Source organism: Oncorhynchus kisutch, unplaced genomic scaffold (genome assembly GCF_002021735.2).
Source record: "Oncorhynchus kisutch isolate 150728-3 unplaced genomic scaffold, Okis_V2 scaffold861, whole genome shotgun sequence".
NCBI classification, from domain to species: domain Eukaryota; kingdom Metazoa; phylum Chordata; class Actinopteri; order Salmoniformes; family Salmonidae; genus Oncorhynchus; species Oncorhynchus kisutch.
Window position 1 is genome coordinate 91370 of NW_022262806.1, and position 13564 is coordinate 104933.

At 51.7% G+C, this 13564-nt stretch overlaps 1 long non-coding RNA gene and 1 pseudogene across 2 annotated transcripts in view; both read left to right on the forward strand.

Annotated features, from left to right (window-relative positions):
- On the forward strand, window positions 1-3092 carry LOC116362669 (uncharacterized). The gene is made up of 3 exons (XR_004207767.1): window positions 1-47; window positions 2707-2861; window positions 2972-3092. It is a non-coding gene; the product is annotated as an uncharacterized LOC116362669 (long non-coding RNA).
- Window positions 1-13564, forward strand: part of LOC109884995 (fibrillin-1-like) — a 68158-nt pseudogene that overhangs the window by 34047 nt on the left and 20547 nt on the right. The window contains exons 6-11 of the transcript XR_004207768.1: window positions 2707-2719; window positions 2972-3052; window positions 3142-3198; window positions 5956-6108; window positions 8007-8127; window positions 8210-8391. The product of XR_004207768.1 is annotated as a fibrillin-1-like (transcript). The remainder of the gene's footprint in view (window positions 1-2706; window positions 2720-2971; window positions 3053-3141; window positions 3199-5955; window positions 6109-8006; window positions 8128-8209; window positions 8392-13564) is intronic.

Sequence of the window (13564 nt, forward strand, 5' to 3'; positions counted from 1 at the left end):
GTGTTCTCAGGGCTACTACACTCCAGTGGATGGCTCCAGGTGTATAGGTAAGCCTCCTCCTCCATACTGTACCACAGCAGCCTGGTTTTACTCTGCTCTCTACCTGGAACTCTACCAGCTGTTGTTTACTTCTCTACTCTACTGGAACTCTACCAGCTGTTGTTTACTCTGCTCTCTACCTGGAACTCTACCAGCTGTTGTTTACTCTGCTCTGCTACTCTACCTGGAAACTCTACCAGCTGTTGTTTACTCTCGGCTCTCTACCTGGAACTCTACTACAGCTGTTGTTTACTCTGCTCTCTACTCTACCTGGAACTCTACCAGCTGTTCTTTAGCCAGCCAGAGAGAGAACGTCAGAGAGGGAGAGACAGAGAGAGAGAGAGAGTCTGGTCTGTAAGTCAATAAGTCTGGTAATGAGGAGCCTTTAGCACTACAGTCTGCTAGGCTGGCCACGGCTCAACTCTCTCTCTCTCTTGCTCTCCTCTCTCTCCCTCTCTGTGTATCTTTCTCTCTACCCCCTCTCTCTTGCCCCGTCCTTCCTCACTGGCTGAGGCAGAGAGCAGAGGGTAGAGAGAGGGGAGTTGAACGTTGTCCAGACTTCCAGCCGTTAGTATTTAGGTCAGTAGTCGCTTCACTCTAATTCCACTACAATGAGCTATTTTCTCTGAATGCAGAGTGAAGGAGAACAGAGTAGAGGAGATGGGGGTGTAATGTCACACTGTGCTCACTGTGCATACCTGCATACCTCCTTCTTCCTGCTGCTTCATTATAGGAGCTGCGAAAGAGCTTTCTCTCTCTGTCTCTCTCTCTTTCAGTCTCTCTCACCCTCTCCCTCTCCCCTCCCCTGTCTCTCTCTCTCTCTCCTCTCTCTCTCTCCTCTCTCTCACTCTCTCTCTCTCTCTCTCTCTCTCTCTGGCTAATGCCTTAACACAACTCTGCACACCATGAGAGACCATGCAGACAGACAGGTCTGTTAGTATGGAGACCAGACAGACACTTCTTCAGTTGCCATTTGTCTGTTTTCCACACCTCTGCTTTCTTCTACCTCTGCTAGCACATCATTCTGCTTCTCAGCACAGCTGATCTATTGACTATAATAAACCCAGCATGGGTAGACAAGGGGGCTGGGAGAGAGAGAAACAGGGAGACAGACAGGGAGACAGACAAGGGAGACTAGGATAGTGATATACTGTATGTATCCTGACAGACAGGACCATGGAGAGACAGACAGGGATCCTGATATACTGAATTATCCTGACTAGAGAGAACCACGGAGAGACAGACAGGGATAGGGATATACTGATGTATCCTGACTAAACAGGACCATGGAGAGACAACACAGGGATACTAACTATACTGGATGTATCTTGAATAGACAGACCATGGAGAGACAGTCAGGGATAAGGATATACTGGATGTATACTGACTAGACAGGACCATGGAGAGACAGACAGGGATACTGATATACTGGATGTATCCTGACTAGAGAGAACCACGAGAGACAGACAGGGATAGGGATATACTGGATGTATACTGACTAGACAGGACCATGGAGAGACCACACAGGGATAACTACTATAACTGGATGTATCCTGACTAGAGAGAACCACGGAGAGACACACAGGGATACTGATATACTGGATGTATCCTGACTAGAGAGAACCACGGAGAGACACACAGGATACTGATATACTGGATGTATCCTGACTAGACAGGATCATGGAGAGACAGACAGGAATAGGGATATACTGGATGTATCCTGACTAGACAGGACCATGGAGAGACAGACAGGGATAGGGGATATATGATATTCTCTTGTCTGAAGGAGACATCACGTCAGACGGTTTGTACACACACTTTCTGTCTCAGGTGCCTCTGCGTAGTCACAACAGTGTGGAGGAAGCATTCAGTTTTGCGTGTGTGTTGTCTGTGTGTGTGTGTATGCTTGTGCGTTTGTGTGTGCCAATGAGAAACAGCAATGGTCCACTGGCCAGGGGGGTTGATGACCGTGCGTGTTAGGAACATGCACACACATCCTCGCCAACACACACACACACACACACCAGGAACTCCCCTCCAAATATGTCCAGAGAGAGCAGTAAATCAGGACCAGATCGGTTCAAGTCGCGACTCAAAAGGATGCCGGCAGGAATTTGGGTCAGAGTGGTCAAATTGACACACACACACACACACCACACACACAACACACACACACACACCACACACACACACACCACACACACACAACACACACACACACACACACACACACACACACACACACAACACACACACACAGTCCCCCAGGAGAGGATGTTTTGTGAGGAAGGAATGTTCGCTATGAGCCTTCCCGCTCCACAGAGAGCTGCTGGACCAGACATATCTATCTGTTGTCCCACCAATACTATATACATTAATATGAACATCAACAAGCTCTTGGCCCTGTTGTTGAGATGTTTGTCCTGTTCCCTCCTTTATCCCCTCCTCTCTCTCTCCGGCTCTCTCTCCCTCCCTCTCCTCCTTCCCCTCATCTTCCTCTGTCTCTCCCCCTTCTCTCCCATCCTCCTCCTCTTTCCTCACTCCCTTCCCCCTCACCCCACTTAACTCAGAATCCCAATAGCCTGTTCTCTCTCTAGATATCCATGGTGGGTATTTCTAGGATATGTTTGGTATAAACACGTGTTGTCTGGTTTTGTCTCTCTCCAGATGCCCGGGGTGGGTACTGCTATGCCAGCCTGCTGAACGGGCGTTGTGCCAACCAGAACTCCCCAGCTCCTGACCAAGATACAGTGCTGCTGTGACAGTGGGCGGCTGCTGGTCAGACGGGTCCAGTCCTGAGTTGTGCCCCATGACAGGGACTGGTAGGTACTGACCCAGTACTCATGTCCAATCAGCAATCATTTTCACTTAGCTGTAGATGTTTCTTCTCTATTTCGTCATATTTCTATGTGTCTCTCTCTCTCTGCTCTAGATGAGTACCAGAAGCTGTGCACACAGGTGCAGACCAGTCCAGGGGGGGGGCTCTCCCAGGCGGGGGAGGGACTCTCCCAGGGTGGAGGAGGGCCTCTCCCAGGCGGGGGAGGGGGAAGACCAGGAGTTCCCCAGGTCCCCAGGTATCTACCCAAGACCACCCTAACCCAGGTACCACACCAATCCCTTTCCAGCCTCCGCCTGGACCAGGTCCATACCCTGGACCCAGTAAGTAGTACCCTGACCTCTTACCCCTCACCTCTCACCCCTGAAGCCTCCTCACATGTTAAAATCAGAGTCATATTAAAACCTTAGTGGTTAAGAAATCCTTCAGTAGTGGGTCAACATAATTACTAGAGGTGCATGTGTAATAAAGTGTCTCTTATGACTATGAATGTGGTAATGTGGTAACCCCTCTTTCTGTCTCTCACCCCCCTTTTCTCTCTCTCCCTCGCCCTAATCTCCTTTCCCCCTCTCCCCACTACATCCCTCTCCCTCATCCTCTCCTTTCCCCCTCTCCCCACTACATCCCTTCTCCCTCATCCTCTCCCTCCCTCTCCTTTCCCCCTCTCCCCTCTACATCCCTCTCCCTCCCTCTCCCTCCCTCTCCTTCCCCCTCTCCCCTCTACATCCCTCTCCCTCATCCTCTCCCTCCTTCTCCTTTCCCCCTCTCCCCTCTACATCCCTCTCCCTCATCCTCTCCCTCCCTCTCCTTTCCCCCTCTCCCCACTACATCCCTCTCCCTCATCATCTCCCTCCCTCTCCTTTCCCCCTCTCCCTCTACATCCCTCTCCCTCATCCTCTCCCTCTCTCCTTTCCCCCTCTCCCCTCTACATCCCTCTCACTCTCCCTCTCCTTTCCCCCTCTCCCCCACTATATCCCTCTCCCTATCTCTCCTTATCTCTCATTTCCCCTCTCCCCTCTCCCCTCTACATCCCTCTCCCCTCTACATCCCTCTCCCTCCCTCTCCTTTCCCCCTCTCCCCACTACATCCCTCTCCTCATCCTCTCCCTCCCTCTCCTTTCGCCCTCTCCCCACTACATCCGTCTCCCTCATCATCTCCCTCCCTCTCCTTTCCCCCTCTCCCCACTATATCCCTCTCCCTCATCATCTCCCTCCCTCTCCCTTCCCCCTCTCCCCTCTACATCCCTCTCCCTCCCTCTCCTTCCTCTCTCCCCTCTACATCCCTCTCCCTCATCCTCTCCCTCTCTCTCCTTTCCCCCTCTCCCCACTATATCCCTCTCCCTCTCTCTCCTTCTCTCTCCTTTCCCCTCTCCCTCTACATCCCTCTCCCTCATCCTCTCCCTCTCTCTCCTTTCCCCCTCTCCCCACTATATCCCTCTCCCTCTCTCTCCTTCTCTCTCCTTTCCCCTCTCCCCTCTACATCCCTCTCCCTCATCCTCTCCCTCTCTCCTTTCCCTCTCTCCCCACTATATCCCTCTCACTCTCTCTCCTTCTCTCTCCTTTCCTCTCTCCCCTCTACATCCCTCTCCCTCATCCTCTCCTTCTCTCTCCTTTCCCTCTCTCCCCACTATATCCCTCTCCCTCTCTCTCCTTCTCTCTCCTTCTCTCTCCTTTCCCCTCTCCCCTCTCCCCTCTACATCCCTGTCCCTCATCCTCTCCCTCTCTCTCCTTTCCCCCTCTCCCCACTATATCCCTCTCCCTCTCTCTCCTTCTCTCTCCTTTCCCCTCTCCCCTATACATCCCTCTCCCTCATCCTCTCCTTCTCTCTCCTTTCCCCCTCTCCCCTCTACATCCCTGTCCCTCATCCTCTCCCTCTCTCTCCTTTCCCCCTCTCCCCACTATATCCCTCTCACTATATCCCTCTCCCTCTCTCTCCTTCTCTCTCCTTTCCCCTCTCCCCTCTACATCCCTCTCCCTCATCCTCTCCTTCTCTCTCCTTTCCCCTCTCCCCTCTACATCCCTCTCCCTCATCCTCTCCCTCTCTCTCCTTTCCCCCTCTCCCCTCTACATCCCTCTCTCTCCTTCTCTCTCCTTTCCCCTCTCCCCTCTACATCCCTCTCCCTCCCTCCCTCTCCTTCCCCTCTCCCCTCTACATCCCTCTCCCCCATCCTCTCCTTCTCTCTCCTTTCCCCTCTCCCCTCTACATCCCTCTCCCTCTCTCTCCTTCTCTCTCCTTTCCCCTCTCCCCTATACATCCCTCTCCCTCATCCTCTCCTTCTCTCTCCTTTCCCCCTCTCCCTCTACATCCCTGTCCCTCATCCTCTCCCTCTCTCTCCTTTCCCCCTCTCCCCACTATATCCCTCTCACTATATCCCTCTCCCTCTCTCTCCTTCTCTCTCCTTTCCCCTCTCCCCTCTACATCCCTCTCCCTCATCCTCTCCTTCTCTCTCCTTTCCCCTCTCCCCTCTACATCCCTCTCCCTCATCCTCTCCCCTCTCTCTCCTTTCCCCCCTCTCCCCTCTACATCCCTCTCTCTCCTTCTCTCTCCTTCCCCTCTCCCCTCTACATCCCTCTCCCTCCCTCCCTCTCCTTCCCCTCTCCCCTCTACATCCCTCTCCCCCATCCTCTCCTTCTCTCTCCTTTCCCCACTCCCCTCTACATCCCTCTCCCTCTCTCTCCTTCTCTCTCCTTTCCCCTCTCCCCTCTACATCCCTCTCCCTCATCCTCTCCCTCTCTCTCCTTTCCTCCTCTCTCCACTATATCCCTCTCCCTCTCTCTCCTTCTCTCTCCTTTCCCCCTCTCCCCTCAACATCCCTCTCCCTCATCCTCTCCCTCTCTCTCCTTTACTCCTCTCTCCACTACATCTCCCCCTCTCCCCCTCTCTCCTCTCTCCTTTCCCCTCTCCCCTCTACACCCCCTCTCCCTCCCTCCCTCTCCTTCCCCTCTCCCCTCTACATCCCTCTTCCTCATCCTCTCCCTCTCTCTCCTTCTCTCTCCTTCCCCTCTCCCCTCTACATCCCTCTCCCTCATCCTCTCCCTCTCTCTCCTTTCCTCCTCTCTCCACTACATCTCCCCCTCCAGTCATCCAGACCCAGAACATCAGTACCGGCACTACTAACATGTGTGCGGTATACAGGAACCTGTGTCTGAATGGCCGCTGTGTCCCCTCCCCTGGAAGCTACCGCTGTGACTGTAACATGGGCTTCAGACTAGACTCACGAGGAGAGTGTATCGGTGAGGGATGGATCGATGGAGGAGGGAGAGAGGGATGGGGAGGGAAAGGGCAGGAGGGGGAGGGGAGGAGGGAGAGAGGGATGGGGAGGGAAAGGGCAGGAGGGGGAGGGGAGGAGGGAGAGAGGATGGGGAGGGAAAGGGCAGGAGGGTGAGGGGAGGAGGGAGAGAGGGATGGAGAGGGAAAGGGCAGGAGGGTGAGGGGAGGAGGGAGAGAGGGATGGAGGATGGAGGGAGGGATGGGGGAGGGAGAGGGCAGGAGGGTGAGGGGAGGAGGGAGAGAGGGATGGGGGAGGGAAAGGGCAGGAGGGGGAGGGGAGGAGGGAGAGAGGGATGAGGATGGAGAGGGCAGGAGGGTGAGGGGAGGAGGGAGAGAGAGATGGAGAGGGAAAGGGCAGGAGGGTGAGGGGAGGAGGGAGAGAGGGATGGGGAGGGAAAGGGAAGGAGGGTGAGGGGAGGAGGGAGAGAGGGATGGGGGAGGGAGAGGGCAGGAGGGTGAGGGGAGGAGGGAGGGAGAGAGGGATGGAGGATGGAGGGAGGGATGGGGGAGGGAGGGAGAGGGCAGGGAGGGTGAGGGGAGGAGGGGAGAGAGGGATGGAGGATGGAGGGAGGGATGGGGAGGGAAAGGGCAGGAGGGTGAGGGGAGGAGGGAGAGAGGGATGGAGGATGGAGGGAGGGCAGGAGGGTGAGGGGAGGAGGGAGAGAGGGATGGAGGATGGAGGGAGGGATGGGGGAGGGAGAGGGCAGGAGGGTGAGGGGAGGAGGTAGCGAGGGATGGAGGATGGAGGGAGGGCAGGAGGGTGAGGGGAGGAGGGAGAGAGGGATGGAGGATGGAGGGAGGGATGGGGGAGGGAGAGGGCAGGAGGGTGAGGGGAGGAGGTAGCGAGGGATGGAGGATGAAGGGAGGGATGGGGGAGGGAGAGGGCAGGAGGGTGAGGGGAGGAGGGAGAGAGGGATGGAGGATGGAGGGAGGGATGGGGGGTGAGGGGAGGAGGGAGAGAGGGATGGAGGATGGAGGGAGGGATGGGGAGGGAGAGGGCAGGAGGGTGAGGGGAGGAGGGAGAGAGGGATGGAGGATGGAGGGAGGGATGGGGGAGGGAGAGGGCAGGAGGGTGAGGGGAGGAGGGAGAGAGGGATGGAGGATGGAGGGAGGGCAGGAGGGTGAGGGGAGGAGGGGAGAGAGGGATGGAGGATGGAGGGAGGGGTGGGGGGGAGGAGGGAGAGAGGGATGGAGGATGGAGGGAGGGATGGGGGAGGGAGAGGGCAGGAGGGTGAGGGGAGGAGGGAGAGAGGATGGAGGATGGAGTGAGGGATGGGGAGGGAGAGGGCAGGAGGGTGAGGGGAGGAGGGAGAGAGGGATGGAGGATGGAGGAATGAGGGAGGGAGAAGGCAGGAGGGGGAGGGTGAGAGGATGGAGGAGGGAGGGAGAGGGCAGGAGGGGGAGGGGAGGAGGGGAGGAGGGTGAGAGGGAGGAGAGAGGGAAGGTGAGGGGAGGAAGGAGAGAGGGATGGAAGAGAGAGGAGAGAGGGAGGGAGAGGGCAGGAGGGTGAGGGGGTAGGGTGAGAGGGATGGAGGAGGGAGGGAGAGGGCAGGAGGGTGAGGGGAGGAGGGATGGAGCAATGGAGGAGGGAGGGAAGAGAGAGAGAGAGAGGGAGGGAGGGAGGGAGGGAGGGAGGGGTGGTAGGGTGGGAGGGTGGGAGGGTGGTAGGGAGGGTGGTAGGGAGGGAGGGGAGGGAGGGTGGTAGGGAGGGTGGTAGGGAGGGAGGGAGGGTGGTAGGGAGGGAGGGAGGGAGGGTGGTAGGGAGGGTGGTAGGGGAGGGAGGGAGGGTGGTAGGGAGGGAGGGAGGGTGGTAGGGACAGATGGACAGAGTTTGGTTCTTACGAGTGTTCTTGCTCTCCAGATGATGATGAGTGTGCGCGGGAACCCGTGTGTGAACGGAGAGTGTGTGAACACGGCTGGATCCTACTTCTGCCAGTGTCCTGCTGGCTTCCAGTCTACTGCTACCAGGACTGAGTGCAGAGGTAACACACACACAACTGTACACACACACACACATACACAAACACAGAGTGGTGAGAATATCATGTCCTGTGTGTGTTTCAGACCTGGATGAGTGTGTGGCAAACGGTCGTATCTGTAACAACGGAAGGTGTGTGAACACTGAGGGGAGCTTCCACTGTGTCTGTAACGCCGGCTTTGAGATCTCTACTAACGGGAAGAACTGTCAAGGTCTGTCTCAAACACACCTCTCTCTCTGTTTGTCTTTGTTGATCTCTGTTGATCTCTGTTGATCTCTGTTGACCTCTGTTGATCTCTGTTGATCTCTGTTGGTCTCTGTTGATCTCTGTTGGTCTCTGTTGATCTCTGTTGGTCTCTGTTGATCTCTGTTGGTCTCTGTTGATCTCTGTTGGTCTCTGTTGATCTCTGTTGATCTCTGTTGGTCTCTGTTGATCTCTGTTGGTCTCTGTTGATCTCTGTTGGTCTCTGTTGATCTCTGTTGGTGTCTGTTGATCTCTGTTGGTCTCTGTTGATCTCTGTTGGTCTCTGTTGGTCTCTGTTGGTCTCTGTTGGTCTCTGTTGATCTCTGTTGGTGTCTGTTGGTCTATGTTGGTCTCTGTTGATCTCTGTTGGTGTCTGTTGGTCTCTGTTGGTCTCTGTTGATCTCTGTTTGTCTTTGTGGATCTCTGTTCGTCTCTGTTAGTCTCTGTTGATCTCTGTTGGTCTCTGTTTGTCTCTGTTGGTCTCTGTTGGTCTCTGTTGATCTCAGTTGGTCTCTGTTGGTCTCTGTTGGTCTCTGTTGATCTATGTTGGTCTCTGTTGTTCTCTGTTGGTCTCTGTTGATCTATGTTGGTGTCTGTTGATCTCTGTTGGTCTCTGTTGATCTCTGTTGGTCTCTGTTGATCTCTGTTGGTCTCTGTTGATCTCTGTTGATCTCTGTTGGTCTCTGTTGATCTCTGTTGGTCTCTGTTGATCTCTGTTGGTCTCTGTTGATCTCTGTTGGTGTCTGTTGATCTCTGTTGGTCTCTGTTGGTCTCTGTTGGTCTCTGTTGATCTCTGTTGGTGTCTGTTGGTCTATGTTGGTCTCTGTTGATCTCTGTTGGTGTCTGTTGGTCTCTGTTGGTCTCTGTTGATCTCTGTTTGTCTTTGTGGATCTCTGTTAGTCTCTGTTAGTCTCTGTTGATCTCTGTTGGTCTCTGTTTGTCTCTGTTGGTCTCTGTTGGTCTCTGTTGATCTCAGTTGGTCTCTGTTGGTCTCTGTTGATCTATGTTGGTCTCTGTTGTTCTCTGTTGGTCTCTGTTGATCTATGTTGGTGTCTGTTGATCTCTGTTGGTCTCTGTTGGTCTCTGTTGATCTCTGTTGGTCTCTGTTGGTCTCTGTTGGTCTCTGTTGGTCTCTGTTGATCTCTGTTGGTGTCTGTTGGTCTATGTTGGTCTCTGTTGGTGTCTGTTGGTCTTTGTTGGTCTCTGTTGGTCTCTGTTGATCTCTGTTTGTCTTTGTGGATCTCTGTTCGTCTCTGTTAGTCTCTGTTGATCTCTGTTGGTCTCTGTTGATCTATGTTAGTCTCTGTTGATCTCTGTTGATCTCTGTTTGTCTTTGTGGATCTCTGTTGGTCTCTGTTGATCTATGTTGGTCTCTGTTGATCTCTGTTGGTCTCTGTTGATCTCTGTTGGTCTCTGTTGATCTCTGTTGGTCTCTGTTGATCTCTGTTGATCTCTGTTAGTCTCTGTTGATCTCTGTTGGTCTCTGTTGATCTCTGTTGGTCTCTGTTGATCTCTGTTGGTGTCTGTTGATCTCTGTTGGTCTCTGTTGATCTCTGTTGGTCTCTGTTGGTCTCTGTTGGTCTCTGTTGATCTCTGTTGGTGTCTGTTGGTCTATGTTGGTCTCTGTTGATCTCTGTTGGTCTCTGTTGGTCTCTGTTGATCTCTGTTTGTCTTTGTGGATCTCTGTTCGTCTCTGTTAGTCTCTGTTGATCTCTGTTGGTCTCTGTTTGTCTCTGTTGGTCTCTGTTGGTCTCTGTTGATCTCAGTTGGTCTCTGTTGGTCTCTGTTGGTCTCTGTTGATCTATGTTGGTCTCTGTTGTTCTCTGTTGGTCTCTGTTGATCTATGTTGGTGTCTGTTGATCTCTGTTGGTCTCTGTTGATCTCTGTTGGTCTCTGTTGATCTCTGTTGGTCTCTGTTGATCTCTGTTGATCTCTGTTGGTCTCTGTTGATCTCTGTTGGTCTCTGTTGATCTCTGTTGGTCTCTGTTGATCTCTGTTGGTGTCTGTTGATCTCTGTTGGTCTCTGTTGATCTCTGTTGGTCTCTGTTGGTCTCTGTTGGTCTCTGTTGGTCTCTGTTGATCTCTGTTGGTGTCTGTTGGTCTATGTTGGTCTCTGTTGATCTCTGTTGGTGTCTGTTGGTCTCTGTTGGTCTCTGTTGATCTCTGTTTGTCTTTGTGGATCTCTGTTCGTCTCTGTTAGTCTCTGTTGATCTCTGTTGGTCTCTGTTTGTCTCTGTTGGTCTCTGTTGGTCTCTGTTGATCTCAGTTGGTCTCTGTTGGTCTCTGTTGGTCTCTGTTGATCTATGTTGGTCTCTGTTGTTCTCTGTTGGTCTCTGTTGATCTATGTTGGTGTCTGTTGATCTCTGTTGGTCTCTGTTGGTCTCTGTTGATCTCTGTTGGTCTCTGTTGGTCTCTGTTGGTCTCTGTTGGTCTCTGTTGATCTCTGTTGGTGTCTGTTGGTCTATGTTGATCTCTGTTGGTGTCTGTTGGTCTTTGTTGGTCTCTGTTGGTCTCTGTTGATCTCTGTTTGTCTTTGTGGATCTCTGTTCGTCTCTGTTAGTCTCTGTTGATCTCTGTTGGTCTCTGTTTGTCTCTGTTGGTCTCTGTTGATCTCAGTTGGTCTCTGTTGGTCTCTGTTGGTCTCTGTTGATCTATGTTGGTCTCTGTTGTTCTCTGTTGGTCTCTGTTGATCTATGTTGGTGTCTGTTGATCTCTGTTGGTCTCTGTTGATCTCTGTTGGTCTCTGTTGATCTCTGTTGGTCTCTGTTGATCTCTGTTGGTCTCTGTTGGATCTCTGTTGGTCTCTGTTGATCTCTGTTGGTCTCTGTTGATCTCTGTTGGTGTCTGTTGATCTCTGTTGGTCTCTGTTGATCTCTGTTGGTCTCTGTTGGGCTCTGTTGGTCTCTGTTGGTCTCTGTTGATCTCTGTTGGTGTCTGTTGGTCTATGTTGGTCTCTGTTGATCTCTGTTGGTGTCTGTTGGTCTCTGTTGGTCTCTGTTGATCTCTGTTTGTCTTTGTGGATCTCTGTTCGTCTCTGTTAGTCTCTGTTGATCTCTGTTGGTCTCTGTTTGTCTCTGTTGGTCTCTGTTGGTCTCTGTTGATCTCAGTTGGTCTCTGTTGGTCTCTGTTGGTCTCTGTTGATCTATGTTGGTCTCTGTTGTTCTCTGTTGGTCTCTGTTGATCTATGTTGGTGTCTGTTGATCTCTGTTGGTCTCTGTTGGTCTCTGTTGATCTCTGTTGGTCTCTGTTGGTGTCTGTTGGTCTATGTTGGTCTCTGTTGGTCTCTGTTGGTCTCTGTTGGTCTCTGTTGATCTCTGTTGGTGTCTGTTGGTCTATGTTGGTCTCTGTTGGTGTCTGTTGGTCTTTGTTGGTCTCTGTTGGTCTCTGTTGATCTCTGTTTGTCTTTGTGGATCTCTGTTCGTCTCTGTTAGTCTCTGTTGATCTCTGTTGGTCTCTGTTGATCTATGTTGGTCTCTGTTGATCTCTGTTGATCTCTGTTTGTCTTTGTGGATCTCTGTTGGTCTCTGTTGATCTATGTTGGTCTCTGTTGTTCTCTGTTGGTCTCTGTTGATCTATGTTGGTCTCTGTTGATCTCTGTTGATCTCTGTTTGTCTTTGTGGATCTCTGTTGGACTCTGTTGATCTCTGTTGGTGTCTGTTGGTCTCTGTTGGTATCTGTTGATCTCTGTTGATCTCTGTTTGTCTTTGTGGATCTCTGTTCGTCTCTGTTAGTCTCTGTTGATCTCTGTTGGTCTCTGTTGATCTCTGTTGGTCTCTGTTGATTATGTTGATCTCTGTTGATCTCTGTTGGTCTCTGTTGATCTCTGTTGGTCTCTGTTGATCTCTGTTGGTCTCTGTTGATCTCTGTTGGTCTCTGTTGATCTCTGTTGGTCTCTGTTGGTCTCTGTTGGTCTATGTTGGTCTCTGTTGATCTCTGTTGGTGTCTGTTGATCTCTGTTGGTCTCTGTTGGTCTCTGTTGATCTCTGTTGATCTCTGTTGGTGTCTGTTGGTCTATGTTGGTCTCTGTTGACCTCTGTTGGTGTCTGTTGGTCTCTGTTGGTCTCTGTTGGTCTCTGTTGATCTCTGTTTGTCTTTGTGGATCTCTGTTCATCTCTGTTAGTCTCTGTTGATCTCTGTTGGTCTCTGTTGATCTCTGTTGGTCTCTGTTGATTATGTTGGTCTCTGTTGATCTCTGTTGGTCTCTGTTGGTCTCTGTTAGTCTCTGTTGATCTCAGTTGGTCTCTGTTGGTCTCTGTTGATCTATGTTGGTCTCTGTTGTTCTCTGTTGTCTCTGTTGATCTATGTTGGTCTCTGTTGATCTCTGTTGATCTCTGTTTGTCTTTGTGGATCTCTGTTGGACTCTGTTGGTCTCTGTTGGTCTCTGTTGATCTCAGTTGGTCTCTGTTGATCTCTGTTGGTCTCTGTTGGTCTCTGTTGGTCTCAGTTGGTCTATGTTGGTCTCTGTTGGTCTCTGTTCATCTCTGTTGGTGTCTGTTGGTCTCTGTTGATCTCTGTTGATCTCTGTTGATCTCAGTTGGACTCTGTTGGTCTCTGTTGATCTATGTTGATCTCTGTTGGTCTCTGTTGGTCTCTGTTGATCTATGTTGGTCTCTGTTGATCTCTGTTTGTCTTTGTGGATCTCTGTTGGACTTTGTTGATCTCTGTTGGTCTCCGTTGGTCTCTGTTGGTCTATGTTGGTCTCTGTTGGTCTCTGTTGGTTTCTGTTGATCTCTGTGGATCTCTGTTTATCTCTGTTGGTCTCTCTTGGTCTCTGTCGGTCTCTGTCGGTCTCTGTCGGTCTCTGTCTGTCTCTGCCGGTCTCTGTCGATCTCTGTCGGTCTCTGTTGGTCTTTGTTGATCTATGTTGATCTATGTTGGTCTCTGTTAATCTCTGTTTGTCTCTGTTTGTCTCTGTTGTCTCTGTTGATCTCTTTTGGTCTCTGTTGATCTCTGTTGGTCTCTGTTTGTCTCTGTTGGTCTCTGTTGATCTCTGTTGATCTTTGTTGATCTATGTTGATCTATGTTGGTCTCTGTTGATCTCTGCTGATCTCTGTTGGTCCATTGGTCTCTGTTGATCTCTGTTGATCTCTGTCTCTCTCTGTTGATCTCTGTTTGTCTCTATTGGTCTGTTTCTCATTGTTTCTCTCTGTTGATCTCTTTTCCTCCCTCTATATCTCACAATTTTCATTTTAATTCA